The 22,430-nt window shown below is 46.1% G+C and overlaps 1 protein-coding gene across 7 annotated transcripts in view; it reads right to left on the bottom strand.

The window, feature by feature from the left end:
• Positions 1-20,120: 20,120 nt before the first annotated feature.
• FHIT (fragile histidine triad diadenosine triphosphatase) overlaps positions 20,121-22,430 on the bottom strand; it is a 1,817,667-nt gene continuing 1,815,357 nt past the window's right edge. For all 7 annotated transcript variants that reach the window (XM_045289941.1, XM_045289943.1, XM_045289944.1 and 4 more), the window contains one exon: positions 20,121-20,432. The gene's annotated coding sequence lies outside the window, so the exon portion shown is untranslated. The remainder of the gene's footprint in view (positions 20,433-22,430) is intronic.

Raw genomic sequence — 22,430 nt, 5'->3', positions numbered from 1 at the left:
CCTTCAATATCTCTTGAGCATCTTAAGGAGGAAGCTTTTATTTTTCCCAAACCTGAATGTCAGATCTTTCAATAATCTTGCAATTAATCAATTAATTAATCAATTAATCCAAATTCCACATTGTATGGGTGCAGGACTGAGACTGAGAGCAGAGATGAGCAGCTAAGTGAGGGGGTGGTCATCCTAATTCTATAGCTAGTGGTCCTATTCAGGTTGGATGATCATACAAAAAGGCATTAAATCAGAAGCATTTCCAGTCGATTATTAGGATCTATGCTATGGCAATCATTTGAACAACTGTAATTATTAGTCTTATTTGCTGACTCAATATTTAATTATGCAAAGATCTCCAGTACAGTAGCTTTGTGGAAAATTCTCAGTCATTGGTGCAAGAGACTGTTTTAAATGCAGATATTCCGTGGTTTCCCCAACACGACTCATCATACGCAGGAGACCAACTGCGCGTGGAAAACCAACTCCTATAAGAGGAGGCATGCGAGCTTTATTGTCAGGAACTGAATCGATTGCTTTGTACAAACAATCTTACCTCTTGCCCTCAGGACTGTCCTGAAGGCTGCATTCAACTCTCCAAGTACACAGAGGTGAGTTCTGGACCACATTCCTTCTCCGAGAAGTCAATAATACCCCATTGCCCATGGAGCCTGCCTGATGTGCACAAGCTGGTTTGATGTGTTTATTTGCCACGTGAAAAGAAGCAGGATTGAAACAAATAGTTTTTTTCCTTTCTTAAATCATTTTAGTGGGGGCTCGTACAACTCATCACAATCCATCCATCCATCCATCCATTGTGTCAAGCACATTTGTACATTGAAATAAATAGTTTTTAAAAGACCACAGCATACCACACACGTATCCCTAATTTGGTACCTGGGTCATGTGGACACTTCTTTAAATCGCAGAACTTGAGCTATGTGCTTGTTTGAGTAACTGCTCTGTTTGAAGGTAAACTACCTGACGAAACGCTCTATTTCCTAGTTGTGTGATTCTACATCTCCGTCTTCCATGTGAGGAAGCCTGGGCCTCTCGGAGAAATCTGAAGTAAAGCCTCTGTCCACTGGAAGCTTGTCTGAATCTAAGAGAGCATTCGGCAGGCATTCTGCAATAAAAGTGCCCCAAGTGGTACAGAGGGTGGAGGAGACAGGGCTGAGACGTGTCTCACCTGGGCAGGATACGCTCTATTGATGACGGTGGCTTCAACAGAGGGGATTTTTGTTTTGTTTTGTCTTAGAGGGAAGGTTTTTTTTTTTGCTACCTGGGCCTGGAGCACAGAACGAGAAGTTCTCCAAGTCTAAGCTCTCAGCTGAAGGGCAAGGGCAAGGTACCCAGAGCAGGAAAAGAAGAGCAAAACACAAAACAAAAAACCCACCGCCATCAAGTTGATCCAGATTCACAGAGAGTACAAACGGCCAATAGAAGAAAACCCTGGGATTCACTTCTAAAAAATCAGGGATTGAAAATGCTGTGAAGCCCAGTTCTACCTTAACACACATGGTGAAGCCCAGTTCTACCTTAACACACATGGTGAAGCCCAGTTCTACTCTGACACACCCAGGGTTGACCAGATGACACCTGATGCTTGTCGTTGTTGTGTGTCTATTTTTAAACTCTGCTCCTGAAAGTATGCCTTTGATACTAGAAAGTAATTCATGCAGCAAAGAGTCCACTCAGACAAGAGTCCAGGACAGGATCTCTAGAGACACATCTTGAAACAGATGTGGATATTCACACATGGCCTCCCCTTTGAACAAGCCCACAAGTAGATCTGGGACCCATCCTGACTGTCAAGATTGCATCTTTTTATGCCTTCCCAGTATCCATCCAACGGCCTCTTTCTCTGCTGCACCAACTCCATTGGGGATCCTTCAGTTTTCTTGGCAAGTAAAGAGGGGTTCATAGGCTTTTGCTCTTGCCAGGAACATGTCCACATTATTGATCTACCACTGAGTTTTGATGCGTTGGCATGGCTTTTCAGTCCTGGCAAATTATGCTATTCTAAGGAAAATCTCTTTGCCCTTTAGGAAAAGTCCTGTGCTCCAAACCTGCCTCCCACTGAATATATGCAGGCAGCTGTGGGCTAATGGATCCAAAGGCTGCACTGCTGTCAGATTGTACATTCATTTATTCATCTATTTAATCAATACTCACCGAGAATTTACTCTGTGCCCCTTTGCCAGGTAGGTGCTGGCTCTACAGACTGGGTAAGAAGCTTACATTCAAATGAGGGACACAGGAAATGGACAAATACAATGTTTTCCGAAGGTGGTAAGAGCGAGGGATAAACACAGAAGGATGATATCAAACGCACCGGGGAGGAACCCCAGCTTAGATTGTGGGCCAAAAAAGGCCACCGGGAGGAAGGAATATTTCAGCTGAAAGCTGATTTTTGAGAGAAAAATAACTGAGATTGAAACCTCACTGCCATCAAGTCAAATCTGATGCTTACTGATCCTGTACTACAGAACACAACTGCTCCGTTGGGCTTCTGAGGCTCTATAGCTTTGCCAAAGCAGACGGTCACATCTGTCTCCCATGGGGCAGCTAGTAGGTTTGAACCACCTACATGTTCGTTAGCAGCCCAGTGCTTAACCCACTACACCACCAGGGATCCTTATATCTAAGATTAGAATCTAGGAAGGACCGTTCCAGCAAAACAGTAAGTGTGAAGGCACTAGGGAAAGGCAGAAGGCAGTGTGCTTGGGTGCAAAGAAGTCAGCTGGGGAAGGGGGAGCAGGAGGAGAGGAAGAGAAAAGGTGCTAGGTGGCCAGAGGGGCTCAGGAGGCTGCTGGTCTAGTCAGGCAAGAGACAATGGTGGCTTGACCCAGGCTGGTGTAGACAAGGCAGGACAGACGCATGGAGAGACGAAGGGACAGTTCCCGAGGAGATATATCGACAACAGAGGAGCAATTTGGTGTTGAGAGGGATCCCTAAGTGTTAACGCAGTGAATGACACGTCATACATGCTCAGTGAAGTTTTGATCTCAAGAGAACTAAAGTCCTTGTAGGCTCAAGTTCAGCCATTACACTTCACCGGCAAAGCACCTGTGGGCAAGTCCCCAATAAGTGAGCGGTCGAGGAGATGTCTGATCTACAAGTCCTTTGTAAGCAGCCAGTCATGCTGGTGCGGTGGTTGGGATGAGGATGGATGTTTCTGGAGATCCTAGGGCCTGTACTGGTTTTCCCACGTGTTCTTGGTGTTCACTGAGGGGAGTGTAGATGCAGGTGACCAAGAATGCTTTGTATTTTATTTCCACTTCTATTCTGACCTTGAGTTTACCTCCCTGTGAACTTCTTGGAGGGCAGGGGAGCAGGTAACTCTCCTTCACTTGTCATGATTGCCTTTGGATGCCTTTGTCCAGAAACTTGTCAATTCAGAAACCCATTTGGCAGATGGATGAGAGGCTTATGGGAACCCGGCTGCTACCACAAACCCGTCTCAAGAAAATCAAAGGGCAGCCAGGGGGCTTCAAGGGTCTTATTCATCATGGAGCGTATTTGGGTATGTGGCTAATGATATGCTTTATTATGGATGCTAATTTGTGCTAGAAGCTGGTAAGGTGTGTGTTAGCATTTAACCATAGTTAATGAAGTTGGGTTAAGTATTCAATATATCACTGAGCTCACAATGTTTCCTCTTGGCTAGAACATCTTGGTTTGGAAAACCAAGGGGCAATGGTGTTGGGGAGGAGAATGCATTTACACTACGAGCTTCACCTTTGGCCCTCTGGGATATCTTTGATGCTACCTTGCACTAGCCCTGTTCTTAATGCGAACATCGTCAGCAGGATAAAAGTCTGGGTAAATGTTAAGAGAGAAGTATTGTTGCGGTGACTTCCAAGCATAAACAAAATGAGTCTCTGTATGGGTTCCACTAAGGCCACGGGGGAGCCCCGTGGTTCCTTTTAAGAGAGTATTCAACGCTTTAGGAAGCAAAGGAAGCCAACATAAAAAATGCATCCACGGGGCCTCCCACTCCCTGCTCCTAAGGTTAATAATCTCTGATAACTTGAAAATATGGAGGATAAACAAACTGACCCTTGACCTTTGCAATAAAGAAAAACATCTGTTTGCTTTGCTCCCATTGGGGGTAGGAGGAGCGCTGCATGTAAATCCTGGACACATCAATGAGATAATAGATTTCTGGGTGAGACATTCAATTTTCCTTTCACAGCCTCTGAAAGGAGGGAAAAATAATGTTCCCTGTAATGAACAACTTTGGATGACCCTGGTTCGGAGGTGCACTTCCTCAGAGCATAGCACCAGAAACAATGCCCTGAGTAGCTGGCACGGGGTATGGGGAGCTGAAATATCCTGCTGGGCCCAGCTACCAGGGTCCCATGCTTTCCAGAAAATCTGGTGTTATGGCTTGAACTGGCCCTCACTTCCACCCCAACCACCCTCCAACCCCCTCCCCCCAAAAAAACCAAACTCACTGCCATTGAGTCGATACCGACTCATAGTGACCTATAAGACAGGGTAGAATTGCCTCTGTGAGCTTCTGGGATGGTGACTCTTTTAAAAAAATCATTTTATTGGGGGTTCTTATACCTCTCATCACAATCCATCCATCCATCCATCCATTGTGTCAAGCACATTTGCACCTATGTTACCATCATCATTCTCAAAACATTTGCTTTCTACTCGAGTCCTTGGTATAGCTCATCCATCCCCCTCCCTCATGAATCCTTGATAATTATAATTTTTATTTTTTTTCATATCTTAAACTGACCGCTGTCTCCCTTCACCCACTTTTCTGTTGTCTGTTCCCCTTGGAGGAGGTTGTATGTAGATCATTGTGATCAGTTCCCCGCCTTCCCCACCTTCCCCTTCCCCTCTGGTATTGCTACTCTCAATATTGGTCCTGAAGGGTTTATCTGTCCTGGATTTCCTGTGTTTCCAGCTCTGACCTGTACTCAAGTGCATGCTCTGGTCTAGCCGGATTTTTAAGGTAGAATTGGGGTTATGGTAGTGGGAGTGGGGGATGGAGGAAGCATTAAATAACTAGAGGAAAGTTGTATGTTTCATTGGTGGTATACTGCACCCTGACTGGCTCATCTCTTCCTTGGAGACTGTCACTCTTACTAGGAATGTTTCCCCATCTTTCTCCTGAATCATGATTTTGAACTGCTGACCTTGCAGTTACTAGCCCAATGAGTAAGCACAATGCCACAAAGGCTCCTGAAAACCAATTAAAACCACACTCATTGCCACTGAGTTGATTGGACTCACAGTGACCCTATCAGACAGGGCTGAACAGCCCCTGTGCGTTTCCAACTGTAGCTGTCTATCAGAGTAGAAAGCCTGTCTTTCTTCTGAAGAGCAACTGGTGGTTTTGAACTGCTGACCTTGTAGTTTCACTGAACTACCAGGGCTTCTGGGTTCCTAAACACACACCAAAAAAAATTCTATTAGGAAATAGAGTATTTGAAGACATCAGCTGTCAGTTTACATCTGGTCTTAATGGAACAGAGTAGATCCAATGTAAGTGACCCACTAACAGCAAAGACACACAGAGGGACAGACCTCGAAGGAAGACAGTCTTGCGGAGACGGAGGTAGACAGGCGGAGTGATGAATCTCCAAGCCAAGGAATGCCAAAGATCTCCTGCCCCCACCAGAAGCTAGATGAGAAGCACAGACAAATACTGCCTCGGAGTGCTCAGAAGCATTCAAGATCAGCACTCGGCTTTCAGACTGCTCACCTCCAGAACTTGAAGACAATAGATGTCTGTCCTTAAAAGTACCTGATGTGTGAAATGTGGACACAGCAGCTCTAGGAAGCTAATACAACGGGCTCATCCATTGCTCGAGTCGTGACCTCTCAGCCTAGCGACAGTCTGCAGCCCTGCCCCTCAGACTTGTGATGGGAATTAGAGCCCTCCCTTCTGACCGCATTGGCGGGAGCCCTGGTGGTGCTGTGGGAGTGCATTGGGCTACTAACCTCCATGTCCACAGTTGAAAACTACAGGAGGAAAGATGTCGGGTAGTACTCTTTGAGAGAGTAAAAAATCACAGCCTTGGAAGCCTACGGGACCAGTCCTCCCGGCCCGTAGGGGTCACTGTGAGTCAGAATCTACACAGTGGCAGTGAGTTTGGGTTTGGGGTTTTGGTTTGCCATTCGTGTCTATGGTCCGCACTTGAACTAGAATGTTTCATTCTAGCCTCATCAAACCCAGTGCACCTAGGACGCCCACGCCTCAGAGGAGAAACATGAAGAGCTAACAAAGAGAAGGGAATCTTAAGTCGGGCTGATTCCTGTGTTCAATGTTCTAAACCGGGGGTTGGCATGCTTTGTCTTTAAGAACCAGATGGCTGCTCTGTGGACCATAAGGTATTTATTCAATATCTCCCCTTTGCTGCTGCAGCAAGAACACAGCCACATGCAAACATAGACGGGACCAGGTTCCAATACATACCTGCTGCCATCAATGCAGCTAGCCAGATTTGGCCCAAGGGTCATCGTTGGCTGGCCCATGCTCCAACCATCACGAGGTCACCCAAGCCCTGCTCTTCGTTTTGCCCTGGGATTTGGGGGAAGGGCGTAGGCTTTGCAGTCTGGCAGAGCTGGGTTGCCTCCAGGCCCTGACATTGGCTTGCTGTTCTTTTGGAGAAATCTCTGAGCATGATTTTGCTCATCCATGAAATGGGCAGAAAGCCAACCCTTGGGAAAATCAACTGAGAGCAGGGGTGCCAAGCATCAAGCAAGGAGGAGCGTGTCCTTACACCTTGGGAGATGCTTTGCTGAGCCGGCTCCTGACTGCAGCTGTCCTCTGGGAGTTGAGCAGCCCCGGACGGACAGGCAGGATGTATTTTCAGCCCATATCTCAGCTTTCGGTCTCTGATGTTGCCTCCAAAAGACTTAGCTGGTATCGAGGAACCAAAGACAGCCACTTACAATGGGAATTCAGATCGCTAAGATCCCAGGGAACATGGTACCATGTTCAGGTACAAAGGAGGAAAGGGAGGCGTTCTTTAAAACAGCTTTTTAGAGCTGGTTAGAGACACAAAGAGCCCCTCACTGTTTGACACTTGTAAAGAGACCCCTGCTGCATTCCCAGTTCTAATCTGCAGCAGCAAAAAAATAAAACAAACCTACAAGGCTACCACAACGCCTCTGGTTCTATTGACTGGCTTCCTTTTTTCTCCATAGCCCCCGGCAAGAAAACTCAAACTGGAGAGCTGCTTTGGAATGCGCTTTCCACACGGCTTTTTCTGTCAATCAGCTGCTGAGGCTGGAACCATAAAGATGGTGACATGGCACGATTTCCGTCATAACATCTCTACTTCTGCTATGATCATCCTAGGACCTAGGGAAGCGCAGGCATCAGTATTCCCTCCTGGCTCCAGGGCAATTAAGGCTGAGGGCCGGGTTGAAATGAGAATGTTCATGGTGGCAAGGCGGACAAAAGGCAGGCAAACTGGGATCCTGGTCTGCCTTCTCAATCTTCCTGCAGGCCAGTAAGGAGCTTGGAAGTGGATAGAGCCCTTGGCCAATACCGCTGTGTACCTTTACTTGTTTTCCCCACTGAGGCAAGCAATCAAGGATCCATTCTTCTTGTTGTTCATGTATCACTTGCTCAGCAAGCATGCTTTGAATGTCTAGTGTTTGCACGACACTCTCCTAGGCCCTGGCATCCCTGACTGCTGCAATGGATAGCGTGCTTGGCTACTAATCAAGGGGCTAGAGGTGGGAGTCCACCCAGACAGACCTCAGAATAAAGACCTGGCAACTGCTTCTGCAATACCAGCCACTCAACATCCCAGAGAGCACATGGCGCCACCATGAGTCAGAGTCCACCGGACGTCAACTGGTTTTCCTAACCTCGGGTGAGAGAGGTGGTGCAGGAGAAACAAGGTAGCAAGAGCCTTCGATATGGGTGTTAGAAACCCAGATGAAACTGGCTTAGGCTCAATTGTGTCATTGTTAGTTTACTTCAGTGAAAATCTCAGTGATCTAGTAGCTTCAGGTATAACTGGACCCAGAAAGTTCAAGCCACATCATCCGAATATTTAATATCTTTCTCTCCTATCCCCCGTCCCCTCCTCTCTCTTTCTCTCTGTCACACACACACACACACACACACACACACACACACACGCGCGCGCGCGCACTCACTCTTGCATGCACACATGCACACAAGCAAGCAAGAATTCACTATTTTAAAAATTCCCTTATCATTTACCTTGGAGCCTTTTTGGTGCAGTGGTTTTTTGTTGGGCTACAACCCACAAAGTCAACAGTTCAAACCCACCAGCTGCTCTGAAGGAGAAAATTGAGGCTGTGGGCTCCCATGAAGATTTATAGCTACTACAACTTGTAGGAGCAGTTCTACCCTGTCTTGTAGAGCCACTAAGAGTTGGAATTGACTGGTGAATTTGGTTTTGTTTTTATTTATCACGCTTAGCAAACATAATTCGAATGGCTACTGTCTGCAAGACAGTGTCCTAGGCCCTGGAGTCCCTGATTGGTGCAAGCAGTTAGCAGGCTTGCTAACAGTGACGTGTCAAGGCAGTACCATCTCATAGCTGAGGTAGAGAGCTCAGTGGGAGTGGGCAAAGAGAGTGCACATTTGAGGTTATAACCACTCACCAGAGCTCCATGTGTGTCTTTAGAAGAGTCTCCTGCTTATTGGTTGCTAACAAGGTAGTTTCTTTGGCTCCCATCCAACTCGACACAATGGATTTTCAGGGCTAAGTCTAGGGCTGTGTGCTTCTTCATCAAGTTCCTACCAAGTCTCAGGTCCACTCCAGAAGGACTGTCTTAGTTGTAGCAGCAGCCTCTACTCATGCACTATGGAACAATAAAATGTGAGTGGAGATTGCATACTGATCCTAAATCAGGAAATACAAATTTGCTAAAGAGTTTCCTGAGACTTCAGTGGGAGAGGCTGGTGGGTCCTCCTACTCAGTTTCTTGGGTGATGAACTCAGACCCTCCAGAATTTCCCATGAACTCTCTAAAAGCCGAGCAAGTGCATTCTTTCCCATCGAACACGCCGCTGGTCCAGGCTCCTTAGGAAGAGTTGGTGTTTCGTTGGACTTTGCACTGAATGACTTACGTAGAAAGAGACCTGGCAAACATTATGTTCCCAGGAAGTCCCTGTGAGTTCTCTTCACCCATTATTGTGGACTTGAAAAGGGAAACAGAGCTCCCCTAACCTGTGGGTTCCCCTTCCTTCATGCTACCAGACCGCAGCATTGGCTCTGGAGTCTGCGTTCAGAGGGCTGTACTCTGCATTCTTGCTTTGAGCCCTTACAAGAGCCTTGAACCAGGTACCTAATTCATTTCCTTGTATCCTCTACCACCCACTGCCATGAACTTGATTCCCACTTATAGACCCTATGGAGAGTTTTGTAGACACAACTTCATTTTTCTCCTGCAGAATAGGTGGTAGATTTGAGCTGTCATCCTTGTGATTGAAAGTCTAATGCTTACCCAACAGTCTACCAGGGCTCCTTCAGAAAACACCTACCTCACAAAGTGATGGGTGAGAATGAAGAGAAAGGCAGTATGTGGAACATTTGGCATCATGCCTGACACCTAATAAGTACTCCATAAATATCAGCAGCTCTTACTTGTAGTTAATAGTCCTTGATCTCTGTCAGGTGCCCAGAGGAAAAGTAAGATCTTAAGATATAAAGCTCTCAGGTCCTGAGGTGTTTAACAAACTCATGTGATGTCAGTAGGACACAGTGTCAAAGGTTAGGTTTCTATTATTTATATCTGCTGGCCTTAGTCATAGAGAGTTAATTACATTTCATGTTATAGAAACAATAATGAATACTTTATTTCAAGGGAGAACTAAGCAGAGCTTGGTGGCGATGGCCATTACTTTTGGTGCAAAATGGGCCACCGTGTGAGGCTCTTTGGGCAAGTGATGGAGCCCAAGTTATTTTGACTCTGCAGTCTTGGTTTCTGGCCTCAGTGGTTACACATTGGACTGCGATCCTCAAGGTCAGCAGTTTGAAACCACCAGCTGCTGTGTGGAGAGAAAAAAGGGGTTTTCTATCCCCATAAAGAACTACAAACTTGGAAACCTGAGGGGGCAGTTGTGTCCTGTCAGATGGCATCGCTATGAATCTGCATCGCCTCGATGGCAGGGAGCCTTGGGTTCTAGTCTGTATGCTGGGAAGGAAAACAAGCCCGCTCACAGAGCTGCCACGAGGATTCAATGGCCGTTGCAGGGAAAGCCCTTGGCACAGGTTTGCTCTGGGGGACGTACAGCACCACAGCCACTACGCTTTTCTTCCAAAGAGCCTCCCTCGTCAATAGGGGTGGCCCTATGCTTCCTGTATGTCAAGGAAACCAGTCCTGCTGTCTAGGTCTCCCCCCCACCCCCCCAAATGACTTGACACTAAGCTTTCAATGCGCAGTGCTGTCCACACTGGCCACACCATCACCAAAAGGCGCTACTCAACCAGAGGAGGGACGTGAGAGGCATTGGACAAGGACCTATAGCAACGTGAAGGCTTAGTGAAGACCAGGAATGTTCTGGAAGGGTTTCATAGGTTTCCAGTGCATTCTTAACAAGATAGCCCAACATGAGTGTCTTTAAAGAATAGCTATTAATCCTCGCACAGTTTGGGAGGCTAGAAGTCCGATTCAGGGTATTGGCTGCATTGACTCTTTCCAAGGGCGCTGAGAGGACTGTCCTGTGCCCCAGCATCCCCTGGCAGTTCGTGGCCGCTGGCAGGTGTCCCGTGGCACTGTCCCCGAGTCTGGCCCTTTCAGTGCCTGTCCTTTCCTCTTATAAAACACCACCAACAAAGGGTTGCCAGTAGGGGCTAAGGTACTTCAGTGTGGGTTCAGTTAATTTAGTGACAAATGAAAGCACCCTCTTTCCATCCAAGATCTCCCTGCCAGGTACAGCGATGAGAGCTTCCCTAGACGAAGGAGGTATCTTTTGTTTGAAACACAATTTCATTCATACCTTGGGAGTATTGCTAAGTCTTCCTTGCTGAATCTCTTTTTTCTTCACCCCTTTTTTCCCTTCCTCCCTTTTCTATCTTTACATGGCTATGGCTATGGCCATAGGTGGGGATGTGGGTCTGAAGCAACAGAGCTTTTTTCCTTACTGAAGTGGCACCCTCCCCTTTCTTCGATGGCGGAGGCCGTCAAGAAGGCCCCTCCATTTCTCCCTGCGTGTGTTTGCAACAAGCTCCTGAGAGGACGGAGAAAGGCGCTATCAAAGGCACTTCTCTTCAAAGGAACGCCTCCTCAGTGATCACTATTACAATGGGAAGGCCTTTCTGCTTCTTTGACAGTGGAATCACTTCTCTTTCTTTGATTTTTGCTGTTTCCCTCAGGCACCTGAACTGCAGTTAGTTTTCCCCTTTTCAAGATGTGCCTGTTGCACACAGCAGTCGGCTAGCTTCATCCTGGCTCCAGGGCCCCACACCCTCTGGTTCCCTGCTATCCCAGATGGGAGACATGGACTGGCAGGGAAGGGCAGGGTCTTAGGAGGTTCATGGAGAAAGCATCTTAAAAAAATAAGAATCCAAAAGCATGTAATTGCAAGGTGAGAAGTTATTCCCTTACCACATCTCTTTCAGTCCTCATGGAGTGGGTACCTGTCTGGTGCCAGAGCATTTTAGCACCTCCCTCACACTTGCTAATGTCCCTTTATAATAAAGCGAGAAGGCAGGTCTCTGGGGCAGAACTTTCCGCAGCTGACAGTACCCAGCTAGAATTTCTTTGATGGTAACTTTTTGTTGTAGTGTGAGTGAAAGGGTATCGAGCACATTTGATTTCCATTTCACATTTATGCACATTTCGTTTCACGAGTTTGGCTGTAGTCGCCTCGACGCAGCAGCTCTGGGCCACTCTTTCCTTGGGTGGCCTGTTTCCATGGGTCCGCTGGTCCTGTCCCTTGGTCACTGTGACTCCTGCGCTTTGCTTTTGTGCAAGCCCTGCCCTTTGGGTGGAGTGGCTGATTGTACCCAGGAGTGTGCTCCTCCCTGGGGGTTCTTATTCACTTTACAGACCTTTTGTTTAGCTGACAGGTGATCCCAGGGGTAGGGTCAGTTCCAGGTTTGAAGAGTATATTAAAGGCCACAGTATTGAGGGCTCAGCTGGTCTCTATCAAACCAATCGGTCTGGTCTTTTACATGATTTTCAGTTTTACTCAACCTTGTTTCCCCTCTCTTTCTCTGTCCAGGACCTTCTCTATCTAGTAACCGGGTGAAAGCAGTCCGCAGTGGTAGCTAGGACCCTCTAGTTCTTCTGGAGCCCAAGTCGAACAGACTGCGGCTCATGGGGTCTTTGAGTTCTATAGACGGAATATTTCCATAACTCTTTGATTTTCTTCACTCTTCTTTGCTCCAGATGAGAGGAGACCAGTACATTTCCTCTTAGATGGCCTCGTGAAAGCCTTTAAGACTTCGGTTGCTACTCACCAAAGTAGGATATGGAGCATTGCCTCTGGAGACTAGGTTATGCCAATTGACATAGATGGTCCCCAAGTGTGTGATCCTGAAACTCCAGGCTCAGTGCATGTCTCCCCGTGGACCTACTCACAGATAGTGCTATTATTATTGCAGAACGTACATGTGTAATTCTCCAATCACTCTGCTGTCTTTTAATCTTGTGCTCCCTTTGCCATTGGTTGTATGATCCTGACCTTCCTTACTGTATTTTAGTGCAGTGGTTAGCTTTTGGGCTGCTAACCATAAGGTCAGCAGTTCAAAGCCACCTGCTGCTCCTCAGGAGAGATATGAGGTATTCTACTGCCATAAACACTTAGTCTCTGAAACCCACAGGAGCAATTCTACCCTGCACTATAGGATCGCGATGCATTGGAATCGACTCAATGGTAGTGAATGCACTTTATTCTCTAGTTAGTGACCTAACTTCTTTTCTTATCGTAGGAACCGACAAAGAATGTCTTTTTGTGTGTAAACATTCTCTTGACTATTTATAATACTGGTTTCATACACTGCTTCTGATCGATGTATTTCACTCAGCATAATGTCATGTATTTTTTGAAGTGCTTTGGAGATTCTCCATTAATCTTACCTGTTGCATAATATTCCATTGTGTGTATACCATAATAATGGCCACTTAGACTGTTTCCATCTTGTTGCTATTGTGAATACTGCTGCAATGAACATGAGTGTGCATGTATCTTTTCATGTCACCACTCTTACTTCTCTAGGATAAGTATGAAGTTGCTTTAAAAGTTAGTAGAAAAAATGTCTTTATCTTTCAATTCAACTTTTCTTCTACCTTTCTGAAGGCCCTTAATACTTAGCAGTGGGACTGTACCTAGGTAGAATTTAATAAGTTTTGCTTTCCTTTTATACGGATTCTTGTAGCATCGTCTTCCTTTTTGCCATGAGCTCCTACTTATGGCAAAGGAGACTGGTTTTCTACTTGCTGAAGCAATTGAAGATTGTCTTCTTATCTACTAAATTTAAAACTAGAGTTGAGCAAAAAAAAAAAAAATTAAGTAAACAACATAGACATTAAGCAGAGAGAAACACGTAGAATGTTGCAAAGGTTTCCAAGGATGAAGTTTGGAAAAATACACTGTGAATCATACCATGCTCTCTTTCTTTTGCATTCACTGCCCTGGTGGATCCATCTTACCTAGATGTCAGATAGGTTTTGAAAGTCTTCATGAACTCGGAAGACCATGTTCTCCAGAGCAACAAAGACATAGTCTCTGAGAACATCTTCACTGAATCTTAATGTTGAGTGCAGATTCCCTCTGCTTTTTCCCCTGGGAGAAGGCTCGGGGATTTAGGTGTGTCTGTCTGTCAGGAAGGCGTCATCACAGATTCTGAAGCCATTGTTCCCGAGGTCAAATCCTGGCTCCGATACCTAATACCCAATACCTAATAACACAAGCCAGCTTCATATCTTTTATGCTGCAATTTCTCCTATCCATAAAATGTGATTGACAACAGACAAGGGGGTAAAGGGAGACATCAGACAGTGCAAGACATGGAACAAAATTTATAAATTATCAAGGGTTCATGAGTGAGGAAGGGAGAAGGAGGGGGAAAGTGAGGAGCTGATACCAAGGGCTCAAGTAGAAAGAAAATGCTTTGAAAATGATGATGGCAACATATGTACAAATGGATGGATGTATGGATTGTGATAAGAGTTGTACAAGCCCCCGATAAAATGATTTTTAAAAATACAGACCAATATAAAAAAATGTAACAGAGTTTGTTGGAAAGATCAAATTCCTTAATGATATAAAGTGGCTAGAAAAACACCTAGGACATCATTTTTCTTGTTGTCTCCGTCATTACCAGCATCGCTTTGGACAGCAACCTTTCTTCGCCTCTTTGTTCTTGTTTACAAAATCAGGCCATCACTCCTTGCCTCAAGAAGTCATTAGTACATGACAAAAAAAACTCTCAATGCCAGGTCCCCAATTTCTTTGCCCTGAAAACATGAGATTGACAAGGACACGAGATACCTCCAGAGAGAGATCTTTGGCCTTTGAGCCTTCCTTCATTTTGAATGGACGAACTCCCCACCTGGGGCTTTGGAGCCCAGATGCCTCTTCCTACATGGATTCAGTGAAGATGCTCAATATGCATGGTGGGAGGCAAATACAAATGCCACTTGTTCAAAGTGGCACTTTGGCTACGTGACGGAGTTTTTTGATGACCTAAGCTAAGCAAAGTCATCCTATTTGTAGAGGCCTTGGAAAATCATCAGATTGCTGCTCTAGCATGAGTGAGCTCCTTTTCTCTCAGGATAGAAAAACGGAGGTCTTGGAAGCCAGATTTTAAACCCAGGCTAGTTCTCTTGGCTGAAGTTAGCACCATTTTATTCAGATGGTAGTGAGCTGTATTTGCCTCGCTTCTGCCTTTGTTCATCTATCGATCTAAACTAATCACTTAATTAGCCTCGACAAGAAGTCTTCGGCAGTGTTAAATAACTCTACAAACCGACTGGAGAAGCATGAGTGGCTTGATTGGATTTCCTTGCAGTTCATTACCTCGAAACTAAGATATGTTAAACCCAGTGCCTACCAAACAAGCTAGATTGTGCATTGAGAACAAATTCTGTTTTAAGGTTGATAGTCCTTTTTATAAAAGAAGACCATTCCTATGAGCCACTCATTTTCAAAGTGTGAGCCCTGGACCACAAGTATCAGCATTACCTGTGGACTTCTCAGCCAGGCAGTCTTGGCTCTCTCTAAGACCAGATATGTTTGCTGTTAGATGACCTTGGTCATTTTCAACTCATGACAACCCCCTGGTTTGAGGCTGTGACCTTTTGGAAGCAGATGCCAGATCTATCTTCCGCTGAGCCTCCGTGTATGTTCAAACTGCCAAATTTTGATTAATACCTGATTATGGAGCAGGAACTCCACTCCAGACCTACGAAGCCAGAAACACTGATGTCAGATCACACAATTTGTCTGATTAAGTCCTCTGTTGATTCTGATGTAGGCTAATGCTTAAGCAACACCCTTTTCTTCAGACTCCCTCTGAAGAACATGGACTTGTTTTTGTGGGTCTGGCTTTTAGCAGAGAGAAGCAAGAGTAAGGGAAAGGAAGGAGAGAGAGACGGGGAAGAAAGTCAGAAAAGCAGGTGAATGAGCAACCCAACTGGGAAATCCACTTACTACAGTGTGACCATGAATCATACACTTGGGGTTCATTTGTAATCTGGTGGTCCTAGTTCAGATCTTTTCTTAGGACCCGGTCTAGAGTAGCTGAGATGTTCCATCTAAGAAAAGTTTGGAGTTATTAGGATTTCATTTTCTTAGAGCCACAACCAAAAGTCATGGACCCAACAGTCAAGAAGTCCAATGATGCATTGTCTTAGGGAAATCAGCTTAACAAGACCCCTTGAATGTGTTGAAGAGCATGGGTATAACTTTAAGGACTAAGGTGCTTCTGACCCAAACCATGGGATTTTCAATTGTTTCGTATCTGTGTGAAAGATGGAAAATGACTTAAAAAGACCTAAGAGGAATGGGTTCACTTGTATTAGGGGGCTGGTAAAGAACTCTGAAAGTAGATCAATGACAAACCTGTCTCGGCTGAAGAACAACTAGAATATTCCTTAGAAACCATGATGGTATGACTTCATCTCATGTACTTTGGACGCTTTATCAGAAAAGACCATGTCCTGGAAAAGGACATCAAACTTGATAAAATTGTAGATCAGTAAAAAAGAGAAAGCCCCTTGGTGCAAGGGACTGACCCCGTGGCTGCCACCATCCGCTCAAACACAGCCGTTGTGAGGATGGCCGGGTGCTGCTCAGTCCTGCGGTACATAGGGCGGCTATGCGTTGGAGCCCATTCAGAGGCACCTGTTGATTTTGTAGCAATAGTTTTTGGCTTCCACTTGCATTATTGGGGATTAAGAGTGCAGAGCACATTTTCAAGAGTGAAATCAAGAGCCAGGGCAGCCACACTGACTATTCGGGGTGGGGCTCCCTCAGGGATCTTACAGGGGAGGTGGTTTGTGAATTCTCATTGCATCAACAAACACAGATTCTTAGTCAACTGAGTTTCCCTCACTACTGTTGACCTGGAGACAGGAGATGTGTGTATTTGACTTAGTCGATGAGGAGAGCTGCAAGGCAGTGCCTGGGGATCTTTTGTGTCTGCTACTCCTGCCCGCTGAGAATCAATCTGGCACAGAGGACAGAGGCAGGTTTCACTAGGAAGCAGGGTATGTGCTCTTAATAGAGTGTGACCTTAAATGAGTCTTAAATCCCGTCAACTTCACTTTCCTCATTTCAAAAAGGAAGGTAATATTTACCTTACAGATGTTCTGTTTGAATTGGGGAACCAGCACCTAGTACAGGCAACACCTGTGACACACTAGGTGTCAAATAAACAGCTGTCAAAGGCAGAGGAGGAGGACAGCAAAGGGAAAGAAGACAGTTGGGTTTGTTGACTATTGTGAGAGACATGTAACCACGCTTTGAAAACGCCTAACCCAGTGAAACACTGCACAGCCATATGCCGCCACACACAATTGTCTCTCTGCCTGAGCTCATTGCTGCGGTCACGGTGCCAATCATCTCTTGGATGCCCTCCCCTCCTTCACTGCCCCTCCACTTTCAGTATGCTGTCCTTCTCCAGGGACTGGTCTCTCCTGACAATCTGTCCCAATCTTGTGATCCTCGCCTTTGAGGAGCACTCTGGTATCACTTCTTCTAAGACGGATCAGACAGAGCGATTTGTTCTGTCTTGCCATCCATGGTACCTTGAGCATTCTTCCCCAGCACCACCATTCAAATGCATCGATTATTCTTTGGTCTTCCTTATTCAATGCCTAACTCTCACGCGCATAAGAAGCAATGGGGAAGACCATGGCTTGGGTCAGGTGCCTCTTAGTCCTCAAAGTCACATCCTTCCTCTACACTCTGAACTTACATAGCTGAGTAATTCAGTACTAATTATTTTTTATAACTTAGTAATTAAGTACTAATTATTTTACTCTGAAGTATTTCTAGAATTGATGATCATTAACCCTTTGGCTAACACATTTTACCTCAGAATCACGGTAAACAATTTTTTGTAATGTTTATGAGACATTATATTATGAAGAGATAAAATTATCATTAGTTGCCTTTATTTGCATGACCAAAGAGATGGTTTCACTGCTAAAATGTTAGAATATCCTCTGCTTTGTCTTAGTTGTCTCTCTCCCTTTCTCTTTGAACATTTTTTTTTAATGAAAGACCAACAAGCCAGTCTGATAGACAGTGCAGGACAGAAATTAGCCATCATATGTACTACAAGTCCTAGTTAGCAGTTCTTCTCCCAAGAGCATGGGTTTTGGGAGAGGAATGAGACCTGAGTTCAAATCCCTAATCCTACTACCTACCAGCTTTGTGACATTGAGCAAGTTAACATAACCCTTGGTACGAATCTTACAGGGTTTAAATAAAATAACCTTGGTAAACATAATGACAATGTTTGCACAGCAAACATGGATCTCTCTCTCTCTCTCATCAGTATGTTGAGCAGGCACAATCCAGAGATAGGGGCCAATGGAGAAAATGAAGCACATGCTCCCACCGCAGTCTGAGGCTTGAGCAGAAGGAAGGAGGACTGGCAGGGTGAGAAAGAGCAACCTGCTGGGAGAGATAACAGACAAAATAGCAACTGCCCAAGATTTTTTTCAGACTTCAGTATTTTCTCCATTTAGTTTTTCATAATTTCTGCAAGCAGACCAGGGCTCTTCTAGTAAATGAGGTTCTTGTGAAGCATCATTGAGTTGGCTCAGGCTCCTGGTGAGCGTGTGGAAAACAGAGCAAACTATTGCCTGGTCATCTTGATGGAGTGCATTGCTTGAGCAAATGGGAGAGTTGGCGTTTTTTCTGATGTCTATGTCAGCAAGCTTTGGCAATGCTTGAAACATCTCCTTAAAGCAGGGGTCCTCAAACTATGGCCCGCGGGACACATGCAGCCCGCCGAGGACATTTATCCAGCCCGCCGGGTGTTTTTGCCCCATTTTGTTTTTTACTTCAAAATAAGATATGTGCAGTGTGCATAGGAATTTGTTCATAGTTTTTTTTTAAACTATACTCTGGCCCTCCGACGGGTCTGAGGGACAGTGGACTAGCCCGTTTAAAAAGTTTGAGGACCCCTGCAAAGATACGGTAAATAGTCCTGGTTGATTAGTACGCCTTCCAGCTATATAAGGGCTCCGAGGGCTGGCCTGGAACTAGAGGATGAACCTATCACCTCCAAAATTAAGGGAAGGGTTGGAAAGAGATAAATCCCTGGATGATCAGGTGACAATGAGGCACTTGCAGGGTTTTAAAATTTCAGTAGACCCGAGGTATGACCCAACTGACTGGTCTATCAGGGACTATGGGCTCATTTCACGTCTTTGATTCAAGGCTACGGAGTGAATGGTGGGAAACGCAACAGGCACTTGCTTGCAAAACCAGAGAGCGAACCAGGGGTTGCCTGCTGGGGGTAAGCGGGAAGGCTACTGGGGTGGTCTGGTCTGGACCACACATCAGCAACCTCCAGGTTGGAGGCAGAATACTTGTCCTTGCTCTCTTCTCTTGTGGCATTTTGTCTTCTGAGCATGCGCTGTTCACACCGCAGTGCTTCTTTCTTTCAGCAAAACAACCCCAAAGAACCAGATGGCTCCCCAGTTCAAAGTACAATGTATTCATCGTGGCCAAGGGATAGAGTTCTGGGTAAAGACACGAGCTAAGATTTTAGACCAGGCGTCACGGAGTTAGATCCAGCCTATACCCATAACAGATCAGAAACCAGATGCCAGATGTGGTAGGTTGATTAGTGCCTCTAGTGCCACCCAAAATAGATTCCTATTGTGTCCCCCAAAATATGAATGTGACCTGATTAGGAAACGGAGCATTGTTGTGGGGTTTGCTGTTGTGAGGTGCCGTTGAGCCCGTTCTGACCCATAACGACACACTGCCCGCTCCTGCACCAGCCTCACAATGGTGCCCAGGCTCCAGCCCTTGGTTGCAGCCGCTCTGTCAAACTATCTTGGCAAGGGTCTTCCTCTGTTTTCACTGCCCCCCTCCTTGACCAAGTATGATGTCCTTTTCCCGGGACTGGTCTCTCCTGACAACGTGTCCAAAATACATGAGACAAAGTCGCACCACCCTTGCCTCTAAGGAGCCTGCTGGCTGAACTTCTTCTAAGACAATTTGTCCTCTTGGCCGCCTACGGTACTTTCAGTATTCATCCCCAGCACTATACGTCTTCTTGGAGTCTGTGAGTGTTCTTTGTTCTGCCTACTTCACGGTCCCACTTCCACATGCACGGGAAGGGGAGGAGAGGGATTCTTAAGCCAATATCAGAAGCATTTCCTGGGCCTTTCTTCACATTCTTACCCCTCAACCAGCCCACCCAAGGTGTCAGGTTACCGCCTGACATGCTTACTAGTTTCATAAAGCTAATGTGGTCATCACATTCCCCCCAAGCCCTGTGATATCACACTCAGGGCAGGAGGAGCCCCTAAGCCAGGCAGCAAGCTGCGCATGTCTTTTCTATTAGCTTACCTACAAATATCAAGGCCAAGTGAACCTTGGGTTCACAGGAAGCGCATTCCTTCTAAGAGATCCACTTCCACAGCCTTGCCTTCTAGAGGCTCCCAAATATCAATTTTTCAGTTAGCCAACACACGGGATAAATATTTTACCCATGACTTTATTTCCACCCAGGCCAAGGGACAACTTAGGAAAGGTTCTATTCGAAGTACATAGTTGAGGAAGTGTGGAAAGGCCGCCAGAGCTGCTGTTTGGAAGTGAATCTGTCAATCACCGTGATTGAAATGTAACCCCGATGGTTTCCGCAAGTGTAATAATAAAATGCCTCGAGAAAGGTTGCAGAATTGCCGGATATAACAAAGGCTGCTTAGCTTCATTTCCAAAGCCTGGAAGTCCTAGAGAAGGAGGCCCAGTCCCTCACGCCACGGGATTTGTTCGAGCTACGTGTGTGCCTGGAAATGACAAAACATAAAAACAAACATTTAGTTCGAAACGATAGCATTTTCGAGTCATGGCAATAAACAGAATGGAAGTTTGCTTCCTGCTCTTTGGTTAGATTGGTGTTAACATGTTCCGAGAGGCCCATCTTGTTCGTGGCAGATTATGTGCTGGGGGTGGGGGCGTGGGGGGCTGTTATTCCAACCCTGCTCATGCCTGTCTTCTCTGGAGTCACACCAGATTCTGTGACCTCTGCCCACAGCCTGTACCATGGAGGGTCAACTGTTGGGCCCCTTGAGCGTCTCCTTTATGGTCAGGGAGCTTACACACCAATGAAACCATTTCCTATTTTTATTAAGGCAAAGTTGGCTTTCTCACTCTAGCCATTATAAGAATTTCCCGATGAGCTTATTAAAAATCACTTCCTGCTCTCTGACCCCCAAATGCTGTCTGAGCAGGTCTTGACCAAGGTCTAAGACTGTGATTTTAACAAACTCTCCATATTGACTCTGAAGTAGGTGCTCAGTCACAGAATGACAAAAAAATAATATGTGGCAGATAGTTTGCTTACTATTGTTTTTCTCCTTCTAATACTATTTTATTGTGTTTTCAGTGCAAGTTTACAGAGCCGGTTAAAGTCCCACTTAACAATTAGTGCACACATTGCTCAGTGGCATTGTGAACACTTTCCCGGGGGTTTTGACAATCTCATTCATTCCCTCCCTTCTGGGTGTTTCCCTGTGCTCTTACCCTTCCCTCTCTGTTCTAGAGAGGCAGGGTCCGTTATGTTTCAAGGCCAAGGTCTGTCAAGGGTTTGGGTGAGGTCTAAAAGAAGTCATTTCTACTTGTAAAATAGGCAATTGGGAGAAAGTCCTTTACTCCCATTTGAGAAGAGAATACGAACAGTTCTTGGGAGAAGTATTCCAGAGTTCTGATCCCCGCCTCCACCCCCAAAGGAGAACTGGCTGGAATCTGGGCTTCTGGGTCTTGATTACTTCCCAGTAAAATAGGTATGGTCAAGAATTGGACCAGCTGCAGCTACTCCCTGGGAGGGCTTCAGAAAGAACAGAGAGATGCATAAAAGAGAAGAGTCAATTGTAAGGGGTGGGGGTGGGGAGGACTTCATGGATTCCATGCCATGCAAGGTGGGGAAGGTGGGAAGCGAGAGCAGCAGTACGCGGGATTGAGCCCGCCGTCATGGGCGTGAGGCATTAAGAGGTTTTGAGAAACACTGTTGGAAAGCATAAATACCAGGCAAAGGATGGCAGTGAGGACTTCAGTGGTGTTTCAGGTGCCTTGTGGTTTCATCGTTTGGGTGCAGCTCTGAGGATCTAGGCCAAGGAGGCTCAGTTCCCAGAACCCAGTCTCCTGCAAGCTGCCAATGTGTGGTTCAGGAGCACCCCCACGCTGAGATGGATTACCACCGCCACCTCCTTGAGGCCCCATTATCACACACTCAGTATCTGCTACAGGGTAAAGTGTTCTCTGCGAGTCTGCGGGTCAGTCATTGCTATTCAATCTGGTCCAACCCATGGCCACAGCAGGCCACCTTTCCAGGGACAGGGCTATCTTCCCCATCACTGTGAGAGCGTTCGGTGTGGGGCCTCCTCTTGCAGCACGACCACACAGAGGATTGTCATTGTTGTGTTGTGATCAATGAGGTTTTCATTGTTGAATTCTCTGAAGTCGTTCATTGGGCCTTTCTTCCGAGCCGGCCTGAGTCTGAAAGTTTGATGGAAATCTGTCCACCAATGGTGACCCTGAAAGTATTCCTGGTGGCCAAACTCTAGCATCATAGCAACACACAACCAGCACAGTGTGACCGAGCACCTGACAGACCAGGGTGGGGATGGGGGTGGGGTGCTTAAGGGAGTCTAGCACTATCCTTTGTCAATGAGTCAGCAACATGAGTTGACACCATGCTGCAACTCGGGGCTCAAGCACAGGAACAATGCTGACGCTGCTGCAGGGCTGGGCAGTGTTGCCTTCCGTGGTGCATATGGGTCAGAACC

This window comes from Echinops telfairi, unplaced genomic scaffold, assembly GCF_000313985.2.
Source record: "Echinops telfairi isolate 266 unplaced genomic scaffold, ASM31398v2 ScPeMD7_31;HRSCAF=116, whole genome shotgun sequence".
Taxonomy (NCBI): Eukaryota; Metazoa; Chordata; class Mammalia; order Afrosoricida; family Tenrecidae; genus Echinops; species Echinops telfairi.
Note: the sequence above shows the minus strand (reverse complement) of the source record. Positions and strands in the feature narration are given on the sequence as shown.